General features: G+C 44.1%; 1 protein-coding gene across 1 annotated transcript in view; it reads right to left on the reverse strand.

Moving 5' to 3' along the window:
* The window catches only part of PRKCQ (protein kinase C theta), a 72,792-nt gene extending 61,579 nt beyond the window's left edge, over positions 1-11,213 (reverse strand). Inside the window, exon 1 of the mRNA XM_054989193.1 lies at positions 11,110-11,213. The gene's annotated coding sequence lies outside the window, so the exon portion shown is untranslated. The remainder of the gene's footprint in view (positions 1-11,109) is intronic.
* Between the last annotated feature and the right edge of the window lie 4,975 nt (positions 11,214-16,188).

The following is a 16,188-nucleotide window of genomic DNA, read 5'->3' on the forward strand; positions in this document are numbered from 1 at the left end:
GAGGAAAGGACAATTTGGAAAATCCAGTGGGCCTCAAGCTTATAAATATTTTATACTCTCATGTAAACTTTTAATATTATTTACTGTTGTTACAGGCTGCCTTGATAGACAGACTTTAACAGCACATGCATTTCATATTATGTGGATTCCATTTTATCTACCACTAACAACACAATCCAAACATATTGGAGGAAGGGCTTATAGATCAGAGGCAGAGCATTTTTCTAGACACAATCCAGAATCTTTGCTCTTTTTCAGAAATTAAGCACACCATTCATGCCAACAGCTTCCAGTAGCCTAGGAAAGAAATGAGTCCAGGAAATAACTTCTCCATCCCCTAATTAAAACATGCGTAGACTGAGAACCAAAAGGATTAAATTGCATGCCCAGCATCTAACATTACCTCATTAGTATTCTACATGGCTCACTTAGACCTGTTCAAAGAACTGGTGAGAAAATAACCCAGCTCCATTCTCAACCCATCTATTCAAAAAACACAATTGTTTCACGCACTTGGGAAAACTTGCCAAAGAGGTACAATGTTACAGGGGTCCAGAGGAGTTAGCCATGTTTTCTGTAGTTGCAAAACAGTAGAGTCCAGTAGCACCTCTAAGACTAATCAACTTTATTTAAGCATAAGCTTTCAAGAACCACAGATCTCTTCGTCAATAAAGTTGGTTAGTCTTAAAGATGCTACTGGACTCTTTACAATGTTACAGGGGGAAACTCTTGCACAACCAATTGCCTTGTGAAAAGGGAGGCAGGGACTTGTGGCATTAAGTTGTCCTGAACGGCAGTATATAAATCGAATGTTTTTGTTGTTATTAAAAATATCTGTTTGTGGACAAATGCCTAAGGAAGGGGAAGAAGCATTTGGACAGTTAGCCTGAATGTGGAGTTGGAAGAACTGATTGTTGACCTGGATGTGACATCACAGGACATGCAACATCCACATTGAGTTCTCTCCCCTTCCCAAACTTTGCTCTGCTCAGGCACTGCCACCAAGTCTCCAGGAATTTCCCAAGCTGGAACTGGCTACTATAACTCCCAGCATGAATAGCAAAATTTGCAATATCACCAGTTTAAGACCGCCATAAATGAACATTTTGCAGTTACATGAGAAATTTACGAAACACATCCTGCACCTGAGGTTCCCAATCTTGAATAACAGGTGAATTTTCAGTGAAGGGGCGGGGGAATAGGCTGAGATCTTCGGTGGGGGAGATTTTAGCATGGAATGGAAGGGAATAAAAAGACATATTAACATAGCTAAGGTTGCCAGCCTTCGGATGGGATCTGGAGATCACCAGCAATTAGAAGTGATCTCCAGACTACATGATCAGATCACCTGGAGAAAATGGCTGCTTTGGAGGATGGACTGTAGGACATTCTACCCTGCCGAGGTTCCTCCCCTCCCCAAACTCCACCCTCTCCAGGCTCCACTCCAAATCTCCAGGAATTTCCCAACCTGGAATTGGCAACTTTAGAAAAGATAGAGTAAAAACATGGGTGGCGGGGAGAACCTTTGTGGGAACTGAAGTTCTGAAAAGGGTGACACTTATTTAGAAGGAAGAGAGAAAATGAAAGAGAGCTTGGGAGGATATTGGAAACCAGAGATTCGGATGGAGACTTGAGCTTGTGGCTTGGAAAGAGGTGGCTAGAGAAAGAGAAGAGGGGGAAGGGATTCATACGTGGCCTGGTAGATGTGACGCTTGACCGTGGTCTCGTTGCCCTGGTACAGCAGCTTGGGAGTGAAGGCAGCCCTTAGAGCTGGAAGCTGTCTCCCGTTGACAGTCTAGGAGCCAGTGTGTTTAACCCTTGGCTTTTTGGAACTTGTGATAGCTGTAGAAAGTCAACAATTGCTTCACCACAAACGAGATGGCCCTTCCTTTGCTGATTTGCTCAGGAAGAGAAAGAGCTTGATTGTCCTGCCTGATGGTTGGCCTGGGAATCTACAAGGGAATAGGCTGATGTTTGTGCATGTCTCAAACTGCTGTTAGGTGGATTTAGGCAGATTTCAAGGAGTCATGAGACAAGCCCTTATGAAGGGGGCTCATAAAGATGCTTGCTTTGTTGTGAGACAGCAGCGAGGGGAGGGGCTGTAACTTAGTGGCAAAGCAACTGCATGCCAGGAGGTCACAGTTTCAGTTCCTGGCATTCCCACTTAAAGGTGATATGAAGGACATTGATGGGAGATGTAGACATTGATGACAGATGTAGACGGACTGCTGTGATAGGTAATAATAACTGCACTTATATACCGCTCTTCTAGACAGATTAGAGCCTTACCCAGAGCAGTAAAAAAGTTAGTGTTATTATTATCCCCACAATACAGCTGGGGAGCTGGGGCTGAGAGGAGTGGCTGATCCAAGGCCACCTACTGAGCTCATGGCAGTAGCGGGATTCAAACCAGTAGAGTGCTGATTTGCAGCTGAACCACTCAACCACTGTGCTATAGTGGCTACAGATAGATCAAACATCTGGCTCAGTAGAAGACAACTTTATGGGTTTAAGTATTGTTTGATTTTATTCCATTGGCTTTCACCCTTGGCATCTTCTGGCCTTTAGCATGTAGGGGTTCTGGGAGGATAACATCAGGCTACCTTTGGAACCCCTTAGAAAAAAGATTTTATGGGCAGAATAGTGGTTAAGTGGTTGAATTGCGAGTCAGCACTCTGCTAGTACGAATCTCACTCCTGCCATGAGCTCAGCAGGTGGCCTTGGGTAAGTGGTTGGGCTGTGAATCAGCACTCTGCTGGTATGAATCTCACTTCTGCCATGAGCTCAGCAGGTGGCCTTGGGTAAGTGGTTGGGCTGCGAATCAGCACTCTGCTGGTATGAATCTCACTCCTGCCATGAGCTCAGCAGGTGGCCTTGGGTAAGTGGTTGGGCTGCGAATCAGCACTCTGCTGGTTGACATGGGCATGAACAGCATTACAAACAGATAAAACCCACGAACAGCCTAATCTGCTGTTCTCGAACAAGCTGTTCATGAGGCGCCATCCTAAACGAACAGGTGGTTGTTGCAAGCCTCGTTCGTTGCCTTTGGCAGCCGTTTGTCAAGCCAGACAGTCTGGCACCTGCAATCAATCCCCTTGGCAACCGGAGGCAGGGAGGGACTGAACTCTGTCTGAACTCCTTCTGGCTTTCCTTCTGGCTTTAACCCTTCAAAGTATTTCCAGCAGAGAGTCCCGTTTTTGCCACTGTGAAGAAAAAATGACAGCCAACGGGGAGACCCAGGGATCATGCCTTTCCCGGGGTGCAATGTCTCTGAAACTTGGGGGGGGGGTCTTCAGAGGACAGTGAGGACTATGTCCCCTGCAAATTTGATGGGTATTGGACACTGGGAAGGTCACTTTTGTAACCCCTCAAACTAGCTGCCAGCAGACACTGCTGTTTTTGCCAGGACAGGGCAGGATTCCCCCCTGCTGCCTGCCGGCTGATAGTTTAAAGGGTTTGAGGGGAGGGGGGCTAAGTGGGGGTGTTGGGGGTGGGGTTCTGGCCTCCATGAACAATGAACAACGAACATGTCCAGGAACAGTTCATGTTCATCCATGTTCGTTGTTCGTGGATGGCAACGAACGACGAACAGGGCTTTCTGGTTTTTTTTCCCGTTTGTGCCCATGTCTATCTGCTAGTTCGAATCTCACTCCTGTCATGAGCTCAGCAGGTGGCCTTGGGTAAGTGGTTGGGTTGTGAATCAGCACTCTGCTGGTTTGACTCCCACTATTGCCACGAGTTCAGCAGACGACACTCCTCTCAGCTCAGCTCCCCACCTGGATTGTGGCGATGATAATAACACTGACTTTGTTCACCGCTGTGAGTTTGGCACTAATCTGTCTAGAGGAACAGTATATAAGCACAGTTATTATTATTATATTACTCAGTTTGCTTTCATCCTCAGTATTTTTCACAATGCCCTGGCACCAGTCCATGTCCTCCTTCCTGGTTAATTCTTTTTGCAGATAAAGACACATTCATTTGGAGGATATCTCAGATCTGCAAGCTTACCTATTGTTCCTTCAATTTCTCCCTCCAAAGTAACAGCAGGCTCTATCTCTCCACAAACCCAGACTCTCTTTCCTCTAAGATCTGGCCTGTTTCTAACTGAAAGACTGTTTTCCACCCTCCAGAACACGTTGATTTTTAGCCTTACTAGGACCCACCAACAGGTTGGCGACTCTATATTTGCCAACCTCCAGGTGGTAGCTGGAGATCTTTTGGAATAACAACTAATCTCCAGCCACAGAGATCAATTCTCCTAGAGAAAATAGCTGCTTTGTAGGACAGACTATGCATTCTACCTAGCTGAAACCCTGCCCTCCCAGGCTCCACCCCTAAATCTCCAAGAATTTCCCATTCCAGAGCTGGAAACCCTACATAACACAACCCACCCCTGGCCTACAGTCCCCTTTAGACCCTTTTCAATGGTTTTCTTTTTCATTTTTCCCAGCTCTTCTATATCTTTACAGCGTGGCTTAGTAAAGTAATGAAAAGAGCCTTTTAAAGAGCAGAAAAAGGGGAGGGGACTGCAGAGTTTAGCTCTACCATTTTGAAGATGGAGCTTAGCTCTGCCCCTCCCTTCCCTATAGAGTCTGTCGGGGAGCCTCCATCTGGATGTCTCATCCACAGTTCCCTGTTTACTTCAGAGAAAATGATGTTTACATTTCCTCAGGTGCAAAGGCGAAGATTAAAAACAGAAGTGGATGAATCATGCGCAGATTAAAAAGCCCCCTTTATTGTAGGGGTTTCTTAATGTCCATACGGCAGACAGAAAGACAGCCTATCTTGCATTTCTACTACTAAAAATAGAACATAAGGAAGTTTGCAAAGCCCAAATAAAAATACATTTTAAAAAAAGCATAAATAGCAAATTGAAAAGCCTCAGGCAAGCATGTGAACGTGCTAGCATGAACATGGTGTAAGAGCTGGTATGCCCGATTCAGATCTGAGAGATCCAGGTTCGAATCTCCGTTATGCAGTAGAAGCTTGCTGGGTGCCCCTGGACTAACCACAGTCTCTCATTGTAACCTAATCTCAGCGCTGTTGTGATGATAAAATGGAGAGAGGATTTATATCCCTTGGAGCTCCTTAGAAGAAGGGTGGGATAACAAATGTGGTGGTGGAGAGTGCCCTCAAGTCATAGTTGACTTATGGCAACCCCTGGTGGGGTTTTCATGGCAAGAGACTAACAGAGGTGGTTTGCCATTGCCTGCCTCTGCAACCTTGGTCTTCATTGGAGGTCTCCCATCCAATTACTAACCAAGGTGGACCCTGCTTAGCTTTTGAGGCCTGACAAGATCAGGCTCACCTGAGCTATCCAAATGTACTAAATGAATAAAGAAAGCTGATAACAGGGGCTGTAACTCTATTGCATTTTAACCTACCTTCCTTAAAGTTGTTCAGGGCAGCTCGCATATTTCTCCCCTCCTCTGTTTTGCCTTCACAACAATCTTGTGAGGTGGGCTAGGCTTAGAGGCTGTGACAATGCCTTTATATTAGAGATGGGCATGAACCAGAAAAATAACCGAACTGTGCGGTTCGTGGTTCATCGCATTTCACGAACTTGCCCCAGTTCCCGAATTGGTTCGTTTGGTTTGTGAAAACATCACATCCAGATCAGCAAATTGTCACTTCCAGGCCAGCAGAAGGTCCATCCCCTGTTGCCTAGGAAACTGATTGATCGGTGCCAGGCTGTCTGCAGTGACAAACCAAAAAATGAACCAAACCAGCCTAATGTTCATGGTGGTTCATCAGAAATGGGCTGTGACAAACCACCGGTTCGTGAACCACGAATCAGCTTGGTTCATCACAAACTTTGGTTCGTATTTCAGTTCGTGCCATCTCTGCGTCATACGATCATGTGTATCTGAAAGCTGAACTATGCAACCAGCTACTTTTAATGGCCCCTTTCCGAGGCCTTTTAACAACAGTCAGTCTGAAAGGCTCCAGGTGATTTCCACCCACCCCCCATCACTGGGCCTTCCTGCTAGGAAACTCTTCTTTTGCTTGATTTCTGCATGGTTGATAGCTGTTGAAGAAACAGGAGTATGGCTAATGGAAAAAGTTGGCAACCCTTCAACTGAATGTGTTTTCAACCAAGAAACAGAGAAATGAACCTCTGGTAAATCTGTCGAGCAGTTGCATTAGAATCTGCCCTTTGCTTTTAAAAAACGTTTTTCACCTTACAGTCATAATTTCCTATCATCCTCCTCTCTGTTTAAAATATGCCCCACCTTTTTAATATGAAAAATACTTTCACACGGAGTGGCAGAGAATGGCTAACTGCTTCCATTAGAAGGAAAAATATGTTTCAAAATGAGGGTTTGCAAGATTATGAACACAGAGCAATGTGTCCTTTGTTTCAATTCTTTGACCACTTAGTCATTTTACGCTATACTGCTGGTTTAATTTCTAATTGCAGTTTTTCTTTTCTTTTGAAAAATAATATGTTTTCTGCTGGCTTTTAATTTCTATTGATGTAGTATAATGGTTAGTGTTGAAATCCTCAGTTGGTCAAGAAGCTCACTGGGAGATCTTAGTAAGTCACTATCTCTCAGCCTAATCTACCTTATAAGGTTGTTGTGAAAATAAAATGGAAGGTGGAGAACTATTTATGCTACCCTGGGCCAGTGACACAGAAGATCACAATATTGGGGGGGGGGGGAGGGGGAGACTATCCCAATATCCCCCTCCAATTTCCCACCACGGCAGGATGGGCATTCAGATTTAGCTCTCCCAGATTCTAGTCCAGCACTCTTACCACTACACCATCCTGCCTCCAAAGCAGCCATGTTATCCTGGGAAAGTGATCTCTGTTGTCTGGAGATCAGTTGTCACTTCAGGTCTGGCTTGGGCCTTATGAACTAGGATACTAAACGGCACTTTAAAATCTGGGTTTGTAGGTGAGAAACAAAAGGCAGTGTTGGTAAAGGGCCTGACAGAAATGTCTGAGGCATGCTCTAGGGAAGGAGGAAGGACAAGATTTCATTTTCAAACCAAATAAACCTTTAACTGTGTGTGTTCAAGCAACCGGTCTGTATTTGTGCTGGACTCTCAGATATGCTGATTCAGCTCTGAACAGGCCTTGTATTCAGTGCAGAAGAGGGCTTACCTTTTTAAAATTTGGAGGGAGATAAGGAGAAGCTGCAGTACCCGGGGGGGCACCTTTCCATCTGCCCCTCCCCAGTATCTTTGAAAAGGGTAAAAATGAAGTGGTGGTGTGTGTAAATGTGTGGTTGGGGCAGGAAGCTTGCGTGCCAGAAAGTTCGAGGTTCCAGGAAACAGAAAGCTGTTTGAATGAAACAGAGACAAGAAAAGAAAAATAGAAACGCAGTTTGCATGTTGAATAGTTTTGTTTCTCAAAAGTATAAGAATATAGATGGGTCGGTTGCTGGTTATATTATGTTTGTCTCTTTAAATCATGTCTTTGCCTCTGCCTTCGCCAAAGGTGTCCAGAGCAGCTTACAGATCATTTCAACACAGAAGATCACAATATTGGGGTGGGGAGGGGTAGATGGTTGCTGCAGGAGACAGGAAACTCCCAGTTTATCCAGTAGAGTCCCACTTACACAGTCCTAGAACCCAACCCCAAACATTCAAGACTCTCTGCTGAATTACTGTTAGCCCGTTGACGAAAAATGTAATTGTAATCTTTCTTTCGTTCTTTCGTTCTTTCGCTCTTTTGTTCTTTCGTTCGTTCTTTCTCTGCAATGGAGAACTCAAAGCAACATACAACATTGTTCTCCCCTTCTCAGTTTTTACTCTCACAACAAACCACCTTGTGAGGTGGGGCAGCTTGAGAGTGACTGGCCCCGGGGCTGCCCAGTGAGCATCCGTGGCAGAGTGGGAACTTGAACCCAAGCCTTTTAGATACTGTTTTCAGGAGATCTCCAGGCTTCACCTGGAGGTTGGCAGTCTTAGGATTAGGACCCTCACCATTGGTCTCACTATAGTTTTAAGTTACTGTTCAGCACAGAAAGGGGTTCCCAGCATCCGTTAGAAGACCCTTTAGCCGGAAATGCTGGGGATAGAACTTGGGACCTTCTCCACAGAAGGCATGTACTCTTCCTCTGAGCCATGCGCCCTCCTGTCACTCACAAACGACATCCCCACAGTTATGCATTGTTACAGTTTCTCTGATGTTTTACACATAGGCAAACTTCTGGAGATGTCGGGGGTTGAACCTGGGGAGGGCGGTGTTTGAGGAGGGGAGGGACAATATCATGTCAGAGAGTCCACCCTCAAAGCAGCCTTTTTTTCTGGGAGAACTGATCTCTGTCACCTGGACATCAGTTGTAATTCTAGGAGATATCCAGGCCCCACCTGGAGTTTGGCAACCAGAGTCATGGTTTGGGGGACCTTAAGATGGAAGGCCTCCGACAAAGACTAGGGCTGCAGAGGTAGGCAATGGCAAACCACCTCTGTTAGTCTCTTGGCTTGAAACCCCCGATAGGGGTCGCTATAAGTCAACTATGACTTGAGGGCACTCTTCACACACAAGATGCAAGCCCCACCCCTTGCCTACAAAGCCCCACCCCTTTTGAGTGGAAAGCCACACCCCCATGAGGCAAAATTCTATCCTCAAGCTAGAGGGTCCTTTACCAAACTCTGATAGGTTGCTAGCTCCAGGTTGTGAAACTCCTGGAGATTTTGGGGGTGGAGCCTGGAGAGGGTGGGGTTTGGGGAGACCTTGACAGGGTATAATGCCACAGAGTCTACCCTCCAAAGTTGCCATTTTCTCTAGGGAATCTGATCTTTGTGGCCTGGACATCAGCTGTCATTCTGGGAGATCTCCAGCCAGCACCAGGAGGCTGGCTGCCCTACTCCAGGGTCTCCGGCAGAGGTCTTTGACATCACCTTCCACCTTATCCTTTTAACTGGAGATGCTGGGGATTGAACCTGGGTGTTCGGTAGACTATACCACCAAGCCACAGCGCCATGCTTCCCTAATTAACATTCAGGGACAGATGCCCTTTCTGTCATATTACTTCAAAACATTTCTATGCCATTTTGTTTGCCAAATGAGGGAGTTAAGTTGAGATAGAAAGGCTTAATTTTTAAAAAATTAAAACAGCCAGTAAATTAACATTACAACACCCAGTGTGGCATAGTGGCTAGAGTGTTGGACTAGAATGTGGGAGACCCGGGTTCAAGTCCTACTCTGCCAAGGAAGTTTGCTATGCAACCATACACCCTTTCAGCCTTAACCTACCTCTCAGGGTTGTTGTAAAGATAAAAGGGAGGAGAGCAGAACGATGAATGCTGCTTTGAATTCTCATTGGGGGAGAAAGGTGAATTGGAGTCCACCTGTGTTATATAGTGGATAGGCTGTTGAGCTAGGATCTGTGATGACTGGGTTCGAATCCCTCACTCAACCATGGAGGCCTGTCACGTGACTCTTGGGGTCTGTTACAACCTAACAGCCTCACACGCTTGTTGAGGTGAGGATTAAGCGGAAGACAGGGGAACAATGAGAAAAGCCACTTTGGATCCCTGATGAGGGATTTAAATAAAAAGTAAAAGGGAACCAAGGCCAAGACAGGAAACAGAAGCTTCAAACACTACCAACAGAAGCACAAAAAAAGTTCTGAGCAAAAGTTCAGACTGGCACCTAAAAGTGAGCCCCAATGGCGCCAGGTATCCCATCAATGGGAAGACATTCGATAAACAGGGTGCCAGCACGGAAGAGGCCCCGTTTCTGGTTGCCACCCACCTGACTTCCAAATTCATTGACACATAATGGATCTTTCTGAAAGTTATGCAATCAGTCTCTTGACACAAAAATGACACATTTCTCTTTTGCTTGGCATTCCCTCACGGACACGCCTTCCTGTTTTTGTGTTTTGTTGAATGGTTGGGTTTTTTTGTATATTTATTTTAAAATGATTAATGTTTCTGATGGTCACTGCCTTGGGGGCCCTAAGTTCCATGGAGAGGCGGCATTAACATGTTTTAGAGCCAATGCAGTGTAGCGGATAGGCTGATAGGGAGACCCAGGTTCGAAACCCCCCACTCTGCCAAAGAAGCTCGCTGGGCGATCTTGGGCCAGTCACCCTCTCAGCCTAACCTACCTCACAGGATCATTGTGAGGATAAAACAGAGGAGAACAATGTAAGCCACTTTGGCATAATTTAAGCATAATTTTAAAAGCATAATTTAATAATTTAAAAAGTAAATAAGAATACTTATATAAACAATCCACTGTTTCACACAACGTTTCTCAAGAAAATGCAGCCCACCTTCTAAGAATACAGAGGACAATTTACTGATAACTTACGACAGAGTACATGAAATTGCTTTATAAGCCCACCAACCGTAAAACAGGCAAGGGGATTGTATCACGCCTGACCACGAGTTTTGCGAAGCAGAGGGACAGTAAAATTCTCCTTACCATGGGGCAAAAGCTTCCGGGCCACCTGGTTTATCAAGGGCAAGAAATGTTCACCGGCATACATCCACATTCTGGTTTCCTAATTCACATGCTTATTTTTACCCTCAAAACTGCATCACCTACTGGGGGTTGCCAAATATCATTTCAGGCATTGCTTTAAAAACTATGCAAAAGGGGGGGGGGTTGGCAAGATGCAGTCTCTTTCAATATGACAGCACAGGAATAGGAGAAGCTATTGAAAACTCAGGAGTCCTGGGCTGCAGGGTATTTGCCCTTTCAAGCTCTGGCAGCTAAAGAGCAGGTGATTTTTTTTTAGAAAGCTAAAGACAGAGGTTGCCAACTGATCAGAAAAAGCCAGCCCAGCCTGCTTTTTGGCTTTGAACGACAACATTATCTGAAGAAATGAACGGAAAGATTTTAGGTGCACAGAAATCGGTGTGAACTTTCCCCAATAGCTGTGGAACAAAGGCAGAGCTATAGGGGCTGGTTGGTCTTTAAGGGGTGATTGGACCCGGATCTTAACCCTCAAACAGAGTTGGAGTGGCAAAGGACCGTTTCCTCTGCTTGCTTTGCTAAGTTCAGAGAACCAACACAACATTAGAAGAGTTGTATGAAAAATGCATTGCACCTGAATGCTTGAAGATCAGCAGTTAAGTTGGGTTTGCCTTGCAATGCGTAGGTAGTGCCGGCCTGCCCTCTCTCTGTTACCCCCTTACCTGCCCTCCAGACTGAGGCCTCCGTCTGTCTTGTGCCCTCCAAAGGCTAGTTCGGTCAGAAGACACTTCAGGAGCTGTGCTCGAGCTATAAGCTTGTGGCTAGACTCAGCTGCTCCTGTCATTCAGCCAGACACCCACACGCCACCTCCTCTATAGCGGTTGATGCCACCAGGGCCAGAGGTGGAACTTAAGATGCCTGCAGCTGAGCTCCCTCCCCCTGGGCTGAGTGACAGCAAGCTTCGGGCTCCTTTCCTAGCAGTCAGAAACTCCTTCGAGTAGCAGAAATCCACCCTTCCAACTTCCTCTTTATGCCACCCTCCGGTTCCCTTGAGGATGTGCCGGCCACCAGGAGACAGAAGACAGGGTGCTTTGTTTAAGGGGCAGTCGGCGGGCAAGTAGAAGTGCAATTGCCTGAAAAATGCGTGCATACAAACAACTCAGAGTTATTGTGGTATCTTCTTGGTTCAAAGAGGTACACATTCATGCCGTCTTTCTGGCCAGAGTTGACGGGGAGCAAAAGAAATGTGTGTGCACAGGAAACGGTGCCTCTATCATATCACTTTCAGGAACCTTTGAGCCTGCCTCCAGCCACAACAAAGGGGGAGGAGGTTGTGTTTAGGGGCACAAGGCTGACATTTTTGCTGCTTTGTAGAACGCTTTTTGTCAGTCCATTTTGGGTTAACAAAAGGGGCCATTACTCATTTATAAGGTTGCACCCATTTCCACCCATTCCCCCTTTAGGACCTGGAAGAGCCCTGACAAAAGGTGCCCACTCAGTACTTAGTACTGGTTTTTTTTTAAAAAAAAATTTATTGGTGAGTATACTTTTCAAATTCAGTACATACTTTCCCTCAATATCTAATTAACCCTATCCCCCACCCTTTTCCTCCCCCCTCTCTATCGACTTCCAACAGTTTTCCAACCCTTAACCCCTCTTATTACTTAATAAATCCCTTACTCTAAGCACATTCTAATTCCCCCCCGCCCAGGTATTCTATCATATATATCAAATATCCTATCAATATAGTATACTTCTATCAATTATGCTATCAAATATTCTATCAGTATAATATACATCTATCAGTTATACTATCAATATAGTATAGATCTTATACCCCTCAATATAGCAGACCAGTATAATATAGTATAATATATAACAGAAGTCTTAATTTAAACATATTCTATTTCTTTTAAACATATATTCTATCAAATATACTATCGTCATTATAATATGTATTAAAACCCCTACTGTGTGCCCTGCCACCAATGTGGCACGGCATACAACACCGTACTACACATTCATTATATAATATACAATCTGATCCACTAACATTATAGTATATATAGTATGCCCCATCAGTATATTTATTTAACTATTCCCTTATTCATATACTCTAAAAAAGGTATTACTTATCCTAACCTCCCTATCTTATTCTTTACAAAATCAGTTCTAAATTTCACCCCTTTTCTACTATATTATAATCCAAGCTTAGATTAAAATAGATATAAATTCTTAATGGTAAAGTCACTTCTCTCTTCTGTTTAAAATGTCTTATTTTAAAAATTCTGAAACTGCCACAGTTCCCCTTTCACATCCCATTTTTTCCCAAAAATTGTTTCAATTTCGCCCAGTCCGCCAAATACTGTCCCGGATCCAGGTCTTTGAGTTTTCTTGTCATTTTATCCATCTCTGCCATGTACAACAATTTGTAAATCCAGTCCTCTACAGTAGGTACTTCTTGCATTTTCCATTTCTGCGCATACAGTAATCTTGCTGCAGCTGTCATATAAAATAACAATTTTGCACTATTTTGCATTCTCCATTCCCAAGTTTGGTAGCAGCAGTTCTGGGTTCTTGTTTATTTGGGTTTGTAACACCTCATTAATTACTTCTATTATATCTCCCCAGTACTGCTTCGCTACTTCACAAGTCCACCACATGTGATATAATGATCCTTCGTGCTTTTTACATTTCCAGCACTTATCTGACATATTAGCGTTCCCCAGCGCAATTTTCTTCGGTGTTAGGTACCATCTGTATATCATCTTGTATACATTTTCTCTAATATTCGTACATGTTGTAATCTTAATTGTATTCTTCCACAAGTGCTCCCATGCCTCCATTGCTATTTCTTTATGAAAATTTATTGCCCACTTCACCATCTGTACTTTCACTACTTCATCTTCAGTATACCATTTTAGAAGTATCTTGTAGATCTTTGAAATTTGTTTCTTATCTTCTTGTAGCATTACTTCTTCCAATTCTGAGTTTTCCATTCTTATTCCTCCTCTTGAACAGTCCGATTTGTAAAGATCTCTAATCTGTCTGTATTGAAACCAGTTATAACAAGGAGACAATTCTTCTTCTGATTTTATTTTTGGCATTAAATGTTGTATTTGTATTATCTCCTTGTAGGTTAAGCATTACTGTTCGTTATCGACAGTTCTCGGGTCTATTACTTCATATGGGACCACCCAAGAGGGGATTTGATCTTCCAGATACATCTTATATTTCTTCCAAATTGTGAAGAGGCTTCTTCTAATATAATGATACAGAAACAGAGAGTCTGCTTTTATTTTATCGTACCATAGGTATCATAAAAAAAAAGTACTTAGTACTGGTGGCGGGTACCATCACACACAAAAAAGTGCCCTGCTTCTTGTCAAACATTTTGGAATTAATTTTGGACTTATTCCTATGGAGAGAAATTTGCCGTATTTTTTAAAAGTTCAACTTATAAACGTTTTACAGATGTCGCTTTATTTCCTGAAGGATTCCTCTTATGCTTTTAACAATTGTCTTTCAGGCCAAAAATTCATCAGGTGAAGTAGAACGCTGTCTTCTGACATTCAGAGGCAGTGATGGGGAAGCTACACCTGTTGGATTCCTGCCTGGCTTTGCATGTGAGGAAGGTTCCTTGACCTGTGGAAAAGTGCCAGCAGAATGGATTTGTAGCATCCAAATATATATCACTTGTTAAAGGACTAGGAAAAGTCCTGGGTGAGTTCTGTTCCATTCCTTCCTGCAGCTTCTTTGTCCCAACTCCCTGCATGAAGAAAAGCAACATGTCAGGGAAAAAGTCCCTAGCATACTAAAAATACAATCCTATGCAGAGTTATTCCAGTCCATTGAAATCAATGGGCTTACACTGGGCCAACGCTGCCCAGAATTGCACTGCAATTCTGTATAAGTAGGGAGAGTTTTTTAAAGTAGTGACATGGGGGCACATTTCCATTTCCAAGCCCTCTCCCTCCATCTGGAGCACGGAGTGGTACAGACCAAAGATCACTTTCCCATTTGGTTTGTCTCAAGTGATCTGGAGCATTTTGCCAATTACGGGATTTAATGTGACCCATTATTAATTAGTCTCAATCCATTAAATGATGGTGAGATGCTGTCTAAATGGGAGCACTTCAAAAAGGAACTTAGATGTTTAATGAGGAGGCAAATGATAACAGGCACCCCAAGTGATAAGGAGACGCTGCAGCATATGTTAATTGCATGCCGGTTCAAGATGGTTTTCTCGGCAGGTTGTTCAAACATATTGCTGTCAACGGGAATGAAAGAAGGGATCATTAGTTACAAGAGGTTAGTAATGGATGATTTTATTTTAGCAATTATTTAATTGCTGCCAGGTAAGGCGGATTCAGACATCACTGTTACCCTGTAATGAAAGGGAAATATTTGGAAAAATATGAAGCAACTTAAATGTAAATCAGAGCACTGATTTATTCAGGTCTGTACTGGATGGATACGCAAATATGTCTCTTTTTCTTTGTTAATAATAATAATAATAACATTTGATTTATATACCGCCCTTCAGGACAACTTAACACCCACTCAGAGCAGTTTACAAAGTGTGTTATTATTATCCCTACAACAATCACCCTTTGAGGTGGGTGGGAATGAGAGAGCTCTGAGGGAGCTGTGACTGACCCAAGGTCACCCAGCTGGCTTCAAGTGGAGGAGTGGAGAATCAAACCCAGCTCATCCAGATTAGAGTTCTGCTGCTCTTAACCACTATACCACACTGGCTCTTTCATGTCTTATCATTTTTGTGCATGGTCAAGAAGACAGTTTTGTGCCACCTATTCTCTTTGGCAAAATCCCTGTTTTTATTTGTCTTTTCGGTATAATTTTTAACACAGTGGGTCACTCTAAACATTACTTCCTTCATGAGTTTGCCACAGAGCCAACTGGGCTCATGTAGACACACAGCAGCTCTGGGAAATGGCTCAAGGAGAGCTCAAGCGGGCTTGGAAAGCTGCCGCCGGGGGAGGGAAAGCTCCTGCCTTTCTCCCAAGTGTTTCCCCCTTTGCAAAAACAGTGTGTGTGCGCGCGTGTTTTTGTGTTTCTGCTGCCGCACGTGCACACAATACCTCCATGTGCAGGGGACCTGGCAATCCTACTGGTATCTGCAGAAGGCCCTGTTCGGATGAGCAAAGCTGCCATGGTGGGACATTTGGTAGAGAGGCAGTTTCACAGATATGAGGGGTCTAGGCCATGCAGGGCTTTGAATGTGATAGTCATGACTAGAAATGGACACGAACAGCAATACGAACTAAAAAAAGCCACGGACAGCCCAATCGGCTGTTCACGAACAAGGTGTTCGTGAAGCCCCATTCTAAACGAACAGGTGATTGTTGCAAGCCTCATTCATTGCTGTTGGTCAAACCAGACAGTCTGGCACCTGCAATCAATTCCCTTGGCAACTCAGGCAGGGACTGTCTGAACTCTGTCTGAACTCCTGCGGTTGCCCTGGAAACCCCAATCGAAGCCCAATATAGCTTGATAGGTAGGTCTTCCTTTCAAGTTTGGAGCTCCAAATTTGTTACAAGGAAGCAAAGAGCAGGGGGGTGAGGGGCTCTGTGGCTAAGCTATTATTTATTATTGGTACATTTCCTGCTGCCTGCTCTGGTAGGGTTTCTGGGAGTGGTGTGGTAGGGATCTTGATGGCTGCAGGAGAGCCTGCTGGCCCCCATGAACAACAAACAACGAACATGTTCATGAACAGGTCATGTTCGTCAATGTAAACACCATGTTCTTTTTTTTCTGTTTGTGCCCATGTCTAGTCATGA

The sequence above is a fragment of the Eublepharis macularius genome, chromosome 9 (assembly GCF_028583425.1).
Source record: "Eublepharis macularius isolate TG4126 chromosome 9, MPM_Emac_v1.0, whole genome shotgun sequence".
Taxonomy (NCBI): Eukaryota; Metazoa; Chordata; class Lepidosauria; order Squamata; family Eublepharidae; genus Eublepharis; species Eublepharis macularius.